General features: G+C 42.7%; 1 long non-coding RNA gene across 1 annotated transcript; it reads left to right on the top strand.

The window, feature by feature from the left end:
* Positions 1–653: 653 nt before the first annotated feature.
* LOC146184754 (uncharacterized) lies at positions 654–3,651 on the top strand. Its single transcript, XR_014708916.1, has 3 exons — positions 654–777; positions 2,362–2,583; positions 3,534–3,651. It is a non-coding gene; the product is annotated as an uncharacterized LOC146184754 (long non-coding RNA).
* The last annotated feature ends 6,565 nt before the right edge of the window (positions 3,652–10,216 follow it).

Below are 10,216 nucleotides of genomic sequence, written 5' to 3'. Positions count from 1 at the left end.
TGGAGGCGGCGATAAAGAAATGCGTCTGTGTCCGAGAGTACACGCAAACAAAAAACAAAAATAAAATATTTATTACGTCACATCCGCCAAAATGCAAAATTCCTCCTCGCCTACCTTCTTTCATCTCGCGCATGCGCAGCTTACCAAGATCGCGCGGTGGCGACCGGCAGGTCACGCACCTATCTTCCCACGATCCAAGTTGCCAGCTTCAAACCATCTTCATGTGCCAGATTTAGCAAGTAAAATTGATCTGGCAACCAATAAACAGTGTGATAATGGCGGATATCAAGCGGTCACTACTCGAATGCATTGGCTGAACGGGCAGCTTTCCCTCTAGAGTCTTTGTATTAACTCTATGCGGACGAGAGACAATATTTCTAGCATATTTCTAGCAATATTTCTTCCTCCATGATTTCTAGGGACTCTAGTCCCCTAGTTGAGAGAGCGGAGCTACCGGATGTTGTGAGTTCCACCGTAGTTATAAGAAGATGATTTTAAGATATCAGCCAACGTTACTAGTAACGTTGATAACAACTGCAAGTTTATATATTTTGTATAATATATTTAATTTACAGCATATTGCTTATCTTTCAGCAATATTATTTTTAAGTATTCTTCGTGCCAGAGTAACGTCGCATAGCAACGAAGGACGCCACTCACTGCACAGAACATGCACAAACGAGCCAAGCAACAGGTGGCGGTCCTCGTGGTTTTTATTTTGGCGCGTTGCGTACTGTCAGATGCCCGCGTCTGAAGAAGTTTTCTGACTTCAAACTGGTAAGTTCCATTGGCTGTTTAGTTTGTATTTCGTGTAATTTTTGACTGCATAACAAGCATTCGCATCAGCGTTCTCGCTGCGCGATTTAAATTATATATGGCACGATTAAATAAAATAAAGCGGCACTAGTTCTCTTAGGTCAACTTTTTTCTTATAGAGAGTACAGGGTTCCAAAAAGTGTCATTTAGAAATTAAAACATTACACTGGTTAGCACCAAGCCGACCGAGCTGTGATAGTCAATTGAAGGAGGCTGTCGCCTTCATAACGTCGTTTTGTCGATCGCGCCTATCTGCATAATCTCTATCTCCTGTTGTTGGCTGAAACAAGGTTAGAACTCGTTGGGTGGCCCCAAAATCCTTGCCTGCGTCTGCTTGCTTTGACTGTCGCACCAGTCTGCTTTTCTTTTTCTTTTTTTCTTTTCTTTTTATAGCGCGCTGTACCGATCGATTACCGCGATGGTTCTGGGCCAGAGTTGTTGTTTACAAGAAATGCTATTACTGAGCTAAGAAGTCGTTCCCTCTTTTCAAGCTTGCCCCGTTGTTGTTGTTCAACACATTTATTATTCCAAACGGGTAGGGTGTATTGGTGCAGGCCCTCGACTGCTGTACCCAAGGGATGCGGGATCTAATCCCGACCGCGGCGGGCGCTTTTCGACTGTGGCGAAAAGCAAGGCGTTCGTGTGCTGTACAATGTCAGTGCACGTTGAAGAACCCCAGGTGGTCGAAATTTCTGCAGCTTTCCACTACAGAGCCTAGTCGCTTTGGGATGTTAAATTAAACCTGATAAACCAAACTTTCAAGCTGGCAGTGGTAATCACTATCGCTGAATTTGGAACCGAAAATTATTTCCACCAGCTACTGCAAGATTAAATCCCTTATTATCGTCAAGTTCAATCTTTTGGATTTCACATAAAATGAGCCATTGTTTCACTTCTCACTGTTTCAAAAGTTAGTTAACACTATTACGAGTATTGCCTAAGCTGTACTCAAAGAGTGCATGCTCTCCTGTTTGGATATCTGTGTGGTGGTGGTAGTGGTTTTATTATTAAATAATCAAAAAGAAGGAACAGTGTGTGGCCGGCGGCGGGAACTGCTGTCTAAACAACTGAAGCACCTGAGCGGCGGCCGACGGGAAAGAAAATGGGAAAGAGAGAGGGTAGCCAAGGGAAGTACCGAGGGGAGCGATAGGAAGAAAAGACAGGGGGAGGTATTTACATATTTACAAAATACAAAAGCGCAATGAGTTCACGTCGCTCGCTCGCAAGTGTCCGAGCACTGTCCACAAATGCCTGCACGCATGTGGCCACTGCAATTGTTTAGAATATAGTTACATGGCTCTATATAAATAGCCTCACGCACGTAGCGTCCTAGATATATGTGTGTGCCTTTTCCATATTTTGTCACCGTGGGAAAGATAACATGTTTGTTCTAACTGGTTTGTGAAGAAATTCTCAGTTTATTCTAGCTAGCATGTATCAACTGATTTAGGCTGCAATCTGCTGTAAACTGTTGCAAAAACGAGATTGAACCAGTTTGGAACTTTCACCTGTGTTCTCCTATAAATTGTCGCATTTGTGTTGCAGTTTTGTGATGCCACTGCACAAGACATCGTCCTGCTGTTCCTCTGCGCCATCTCTGCCTTCCTGCCGGCTGGCCAGGCTGGTCACATGACGAATGCCTTCATACACCAGCAGCAAGCTGTCGCCTTCTACGATGGTGGCAGCACCAACTTTGCCACTCTGCCACCTGCCGAGACCTCTGTGGAAGCAATACAGCACAGTGGGGCAATGACCATGTTTGACACCGTAACCATCTTTGAGCGCAACAAAATGATGCGCAAGTTTTTCCTCACCTATGTCATCATTGCTTAACACATACGCAAGTTTCATTTATTCTTATACCAAAACTTAGTTTTATGCTACAAGTGAATAATTTTTCATACTCGATTTTTGCATACATGCCTTTTTTAATCGCCCAGTATTACCAAGGTGTTGGTCATGAAAGATTAGTATGTGAGAATGTGAATCTATATAAACTCCCCATTTTCTGTGTCACTGTAGCCTCCAAATAAGATAAATTATAATGGGATGGGGGCCAATATTGGTAGCCAGTGCTGCAGAAAAGCAAATGTGCACATCTTTTTTTTCTTAGTCTTTTTTTTTTTTGCTCTTGTTACCTACATATGCCCTTAGACGGTTGACTGCTCGCCTTATGCTTTGTTCAAGGATTTTAGTCCACGCCCTCAGATATTGGTTTAATGTCTATTCTCTTGTGCTCTGGCGTTTTGGACTTATGTCTAAAAGCAGTAAGCTAGATGTAGTCGTAAATTATCTACTATTTGGAACTATATGCCTATTGGCATATTACATGCAAGGGGCTCCCATTTCTTTTTTTTTATCCCTCTTTTCATTATGGTGTCACAGGTATAACTGAGAGTGCAGGTTCATTTTCTCAGCAAAGCTGTCAGGGCTTTTAAGATAAGCATTTAATGTTCTTGGTGCAGTTGATTTAAGCTCCGCTCATTTCTTAAGGCTTCTTTCTATCTTTGTAAACAATCTGGAGTTGGGCTAGTTGGTGAACAGTAAAGATGTCAGAAAATGGCACACCTCCACCTGATATATGGTATCTGTTCTTTTCTGGTATGTGTACTTTTATCTTCAGCCATGCAGTGTTGGAGAAGGTTTCTTGTTGGTTTAAATTTTTCTTTTTTTGTGGCATTTTTTATTATGAAAGTATTCGTGCTCATTGATGACAGGTATGGTGTTGCTTGGAATGGTCAGCTGTACAGACTGCGGCAAGAGTTGTTCTACTCGCTTTTGCGAGAAAGTGCATCATGGTTCGACAGGCACTGTACTGCTGAATCGAGGAATAAATGGGTAAGCTCAGTGGGATCAACATCAATTGACTCGGTTTCCTAGAAACTGCTTTAAAATGGAGTTTCATTGGAACAGAGTGCTGTGTGCCGTAAGACCTGCTACGCGCATGCTGCCCTGAACAGAACATATTTATGAAACTGCATCAACACTATGCGTGAATGCTATTCCAGCATCAGAAGTAGCCTCTGTTAGGTGGTGGGAGCAAAATACAGGTGCAAAAAGCATGGCTTTGCAAATATCAATTTCCTGAACTTGATAAAAAGGGTGAAGAGCATAACAGACAGAATGCTGCGCGGTTTTTCCTTTGCACGCGTGCAACTTTTCAAGTTCACTGTGCCGTGTGTGTGCATTTCAAGTCTGCCTCAGTGGTGGTGGAGTTGTTCAAGGGGCAGCGCATGTCAAGGAAGATGTAATGGCTGATTGATCACAATATTTGGAGCTGAAAGGTATTGGTGACTGAAAATATCCAAGCAGAAATGCTGCAAGCTGGAGAGAAAGGGGTGGCAGGTATCTGTCAGAGGCTTCGAAGAAGTGAATGGAGGCATTGTAATTCGCTGGCACATGTAAAGAAAACTCTTTTATTTACACACTTGCCTTTCTGTATGCGCATGCAGGGAAATTGATGGGCTTCGTCACGGCACAGATAAGAATGAACAGCATAGAGGTTGTGGGTTTGTATCCCACTGGTAGCATGTGGTTGTTCTTTATTCTACTTTCTAGTCAGTTATTTGCATGTTTAACTAATACTTGATACAGTCAAACCTCGCTATAATGAACATAGATATAGGGAATTATTGGATAAAACAAACTAAAACTCAAAGTGTGGTTGGTCCATGCTTTATTTCTATGGGAGTTCTATCTGTATAATAAAATGAAAAATTCAAAATTTGACACTAGATCGGTTATAACAAAGCAGCTTTCTTGCATTCAAGCAGCAAAAAAATGCGTTAAGGAGCAGGAAAAAAGACCAAGAAACACAATTTTTGAATTGCCTGCACGTTTGCGTGTCGTGTCATTTTGAGGTTACAACAAAAACTAGCGCCAACGGATTATAGCCTTCGAGATCACATCCCCACGCCATGGCCAGCATAAACTCTATGATGGCCGGCTCCCTCACCACCACCACTCGAGTCTAGCCATGCAACGGCTGACAGACATCTGACTGGCATGTCATCCACATTGCCTCATCATATCATGAGCCTCTGTTGTGCCTCTGCCACTCCAAATGACCCGTGCATGCTGCACTCCCTGAGTCCGTTGGCTCCTTCATTTTTGCTCTCAAACATGGAACGAAAGGCGAGATTTCGTGTTTATACCTAGCTTTTAATTAAAAAATTGTGCGTTTTCACACCTTTGTGTTATCCATATTAGTGCACATATTGTTTCCTTTTATTAGTATACTCTTTTTGCAGAAATTTGGATGTGCACTTTTAAAACAAATATTGGATATAATGAACAAATTTTTGCACCCCGTACTACTTCGTTATAACGAGGTTCAACTGTAACGGTAAACAAAAAAACATACCTATGCTTTCCTCTTTTGGCTCCCTTCTTATGCTTGCTTTTCTGATAACTGCTCTCAGTGCCTTAAGTTTCCTATTGTTAGAGGTGGGACTCGGGTGCCGCTCGACGGATCCTCGGCCGCATTGATGCCCGCTCCACCCAGGAAAGAAGTGCTGCTGAGTGAAGAAGTACGGAGTTGAAGGACGAAGAACACTTTGTTTATTAAAATTTTTGAAGGGTTCATCAGGAACCAAGAATTAGAACTAGAACCGAAAACATCAATGCACCGGCACCCTCACAGTTTTATAGTTTTTCTTTCATAGTGTCCCTAGGTGAAGAGCGGGCCCATAGTCTAGGGAGTTTTTTTATCACTTCAGTATCGCACACTTTCACACTCACTCACTTCTGATGACACCCTTCCAAAGGTTTCGGAATTGGTGGGGTGGAGGAAGTATTTGAGGCGGTGCCAAATGGTGGCACAAGAAGTGCCCCGGTGTCTGCAGGTGGCGTATGTTCTGTGTGCACACCTGCATCAAAGGCACCGACGCATGTCTGCACAAGTAAGAAGGGAGAATGCTGGCGCAGCCGTTTTGGCGGTACCGGTCAGTGCAGTGCCTCTTGAGCCGTCTTGTTCCCGACGGCCCTTTCGTTGACCGCAGTCGATGACTGACCAGACAACACCGCGTTCTTCGGCTCGTCTTTATTACTGCCTCAAGCCGTGTCTTGTTGTCGCCGTCCTCAATAGCTTTCAGCTTGATGGCTCTGGGCTCATGAAGGCATGGTGCAAGGCGGCTGCTTTCCTTCTGCTTAACTCGCTGCCGCCGTACTTAACACTTTTCTGTGTAATGCACACTGGTGGTGTTCAGGTGTTTCTACTTGTAGGCAGAAGGAGTCTGTATTCTGGAAAGTAATAATTCATGCTTGTTTTATTTCTTAGCATCTGATTTCTGCTAGAAAATACTTAAGGATATTTTAGAACCTTTCATAATGGTTATGGCGATTCCTGCTGTTGAAGGAAGAACAAATGTGAACACTAAACTGTAACTTTTCTGTGAACGCCTAACGTCATAGGTGTCAGAATTAACGTTTTGCATGTAATAGTACACTGTATTTATCTAACTATTTGTATGGAATTCTGTAGCAAAAGAGGTAGAAGAAAAGGCAATTAATTTGCCTTCAAAAATATTACTTCATTGCTGTGCTTTCACGTGGAAAACAAGTCAACACAGGCAGCTGTAAGGAAACAGTTCACTTCCTGTGAAGTTTTGTTGTAGGCATCACAAGAATAAGAGAGAAGCTCACATTTTCCAGACTGCTTTTTATGTCCACAGGTTAAAGTTTCTTGCTTTACAGTGCTATTAATAATCTTTGTTAGATTGGTACTATGGGCATGTAAACATCAGCAGGCAAAAGTATCAAATTTTTATGGACCTGGACACTATTTATTAGGCACAAACTTTTAACCCTATTGATAGTTTACTTCACAAGGTCATTTTTGTTCTTGAGGAGGCTAAATGAAGAGGCGTCCTTGTGCTGTGGAATGTTAGTGCACGTTAAAGACCTCCTGGGGGTCGAAATTACTCCAGAGCCCTCCACTGCTTTTCCTTTTGCTCTTTCCACTTTCGTTTCCACCTTCCTTCCTTCCCTTACAGCGCGGAGTTCAGGTGTCCACATAAACAAGTGTGACCGATACTGTGCCATTCCCTTCCTGTGAATCAGTGGTATATTATATATATATCTGTCACCTTCCAAGGATAAATTCAAGACATTCATCCAGTACATTTGTTTTTTTGTTGAAGTGGAAGCTTGACTATGCTAGTCAGCTTGAGCCTTCAGCAGTGTCAGTGTTGGTAGGGTCAGTGGTAGCTGGCACCTGACATGGCGCGCACTTACTTGGCTTAAGGTTGCCTGACATTATGTTTGGCGGGAGCTGCCAACTCGGCCTTTCCTTTCATATGGGAAGGTGATATCAGACCCAGCCTGCCAGGACCCTGGCATTCACGCTACCCCTAGGCCACGCAGGGATATTAGTACTGCTTGGTTAAAGCAGAGCCTTATATGTGGGCTGGTAGACTAGCCTGCACTATCGAGTCATATGCTTAAAGGCAGAGATTAAGTGCCCCCATAAATCGGCCACAGGCATAGCTAGGCAAAAGAAGCTTCTGCTTCCATCCAGGTTTAACCAGAGCTAAACCACAGCTAATGTTTTGTGTGTTTATGTATGCGGCAGGAAAGAGGGTCGAAGGACATCGATGTGGCTAAGATAGATTGTTCGTAAGCTAAGGCAGATGGCTGATAAGGTCGTTAGATTGTTTACACAGATGTTGGCATCTGAGTCAGGTAATTCTGGATAATTTTTTTTTTGGTATGCACGTTATTGTTGGAAGGCCCGGATGGCTTTTCTCATCTGTGCAGTGTTACTCTGCTTGTACATGCGTTGTGATGCACGTGCCGAAACATTTTAATAGCAATCCTTGCAATCTTGAGGCTGTTTATCACCTGAGGGCCTAGATGGCAGAGTCCAGTGCTTTCCTGTAATAGGAACTCCCCCCACTTTCTTATGTAATTTTTCCATTTTCAACAAAAGATTCATTAATATATTTTTTCTTTTCAGAAACGTGGAGCTCCTTAGCGATTGTATTGGAGACAAAGTGGGCCTCTTCATTCACTACCTGCCACCTTTGTGAGCGGCTTTGCCACTGGGTTCCTCGAGAGCTGGGAGCTCACTCTCGCGATCATGTCAGTCATGCCACTGCTTGCCTTTGCCTCGGCCATTTTTGGAGTTGTGAGTTTCCTTCAGAATTTTTTGTCTTTAATTTTCATTTGTGGGCACAATTTATCTTGGCACTGCATAGAAGAATCTCAGATGAATGTGGAGAAGAGGAGGTGGTGCAGGAAAATATAATTTTTTTCTCACTCATCAATGCTTGTCACTCACTATCCTCACTTTTCCTAATGCACGAGGAACGTTCACAACTGAGATGTCTGATTCAGAACTGTTTAATAGCACGAGTTGTGAAACTTCCCATAGGGCCCATGTATCAAAAACTACCGATTTTGAGTGGTCAGAATTCAGGTGTTTACGGCTAGTGGTGATGTCTGGGGCCAATAAAGTAAACTATGTCTAAGTTGCAAACTTTCAGATGGTTTATAAATGCACAACCATGTGGCAGATAAGATTAGTTGAAGGGAGCCAGTAGCAAAAACTAATACACTTAAGAGCCATAGAGATAATAGGGAAAAGAGAAAAGAAATGAAACAATTTTCAAAATCCAATAGCGGCAATAGGAGATAGCTTTTATTCACTGCATTTAGATGGTGCCACAGTCGATACCACTCAAAAAATGCTTACTAAAGCTAGTCACTTTTTAAAGCAGTTTCCCAACTTGTAAAATCGAAAAGTCCTGGCCTCGGTGTAAATGTGCCTTGTGCATTAGAGAAAGTGAGTACAGGTATGTACTGAAAGGAAGTAGATGAAGGCTTTGCACCTTGAGGATGCTCTAGAAGCCCCTCGTTGGCATACATCTGCCTGCCAGTCAGGGGACCCCTTGAGATGATATTACAGCAGAGCGAGGAAGTTTTTTTCCAAAATGACCGCTCATGCTTTGCAGCATGTGTTCTGGTTCATTTATTATGAATACCATGGTATATACATTATAGTGTCCTGTGATGTTTTGACTGTTCTTAGATTACATGGGCAAATTGTGGCATCCCATTCCTGAAGGTGGAAGACAAGGATTAGCGATTGATGGGCTTTTTACGACATACATGCATATGAAGCCAACGATCAGTAAAAAAAGGAGAGTACAGGGAAACAGTATTTTTTCTTAATTTGGTCTTGATTGGAGTGGAGCATTTATAGTTTTACAATCTCCTAAATAAAAGGTAATTTTACAGGTTGCAGAAGGAAACATGGCATTCTGGCGGTGTTATTTCATATGATGCCTGCAGGTGGCACTCATGCTACATGCTGCAATCAACAGTACCAAATTCAGCCACAATTTTTTTGAAAATCACCGTTACATTTATTATGTGGCACGAGCCCTTCTGTGAAGGTGCAGTGGTTAGGGCTTTTTTGACTGCTGTACCTGAGGACATTGGATCAAATTTCAGCCATGGTGGCCACGTCTATAGGGTGGTGAAAAGCAAGTCATCTCTGTGCAGTGCAATCTCGGTGCATGTTAAAAGAACCCCAGGGGGTCGAAATTTCTGGAGCCCTCTACCGCGGCATTCCTCATAGCCTCAGCAGCTTAGGAATAATAAATCCTTTAAACCTATTACATCTGCAAAGAATGGGATTGTGCTCCTCATATGTTTGAGAGACCTGTTATGCCTAATTTGGCTCTCGATACATTGGCCAATTGCGCAAATTTGCCAACATTGTTGTAGTACTCATTGTGTCTAGCTGTGTTCTGTTGTAGTGTCTATGCTCATCTTCACCCTCAATGTCTACGACTGCAACAGCATCTTTTTGTGGGAGTGGAAATCAGTCCACTTCTTTTGTGCAGCAGCAGCAAATGGCAAGGCAGGCTTATATTAACTGTGCCAAACTTGTTTATGCCACAATGGTGGGAGAGACGTACCAGAGAAAGGCTGCATGTGATCGGTGCCAGAGTGGGTTTTTGTTTATGCTTGATGCCAGTGTCCCTGGACTGCTGAAATGGGGCTGTATGAGCTTGTATTTAGTTCACCTAGTGCAGGGAGATCTGACGTGCCACCTATTGTAATCCTTGGTATAATGTAAGGATAGGCAGCAGAATTGTGAATGCAAATTATTGTCTCGTAATAGCTTCATCACTTTTCACTTCAGGATGATCAAAGGTTCATGGGGCTAATTAAACTGCTGAACTTCTTATATTTGAGGAATACAGTGCAGTCCACTTATAACAATATTGAGAAAACCGGAAAATCCGATCATTGTAACCGATTATTGTTATATCTGGATTGGCAAAAAAAAAAAGGGGAAAATGAAAAAAAAAAAAAAAAAGCACTCACCCACGCATTTTCCCGTGCATGTAGGCTCGCCTACTTACCAGCAATGAGTAAATCGGGTTGAACA

This window comes from Amblyomma maculatum, chromosome 7 (genome assembly GCF_055883805.1).
Source record: "Amblyomma maculatum isolate TAMU_Amacu chromosome 7, ASM5588380v1, whole genome shotgun sequence".
NCBI classification, from domain to species: domain Eukaryota; kingdom Metazoa; phylum Arthropoda; class Arachnida; order Ixodida; family Ixodidae; genus Amblyomma; species Amblyomma maculatum.
This window is presented reverse-complemented; position numbering and strand designations above follow the sequence as displayed.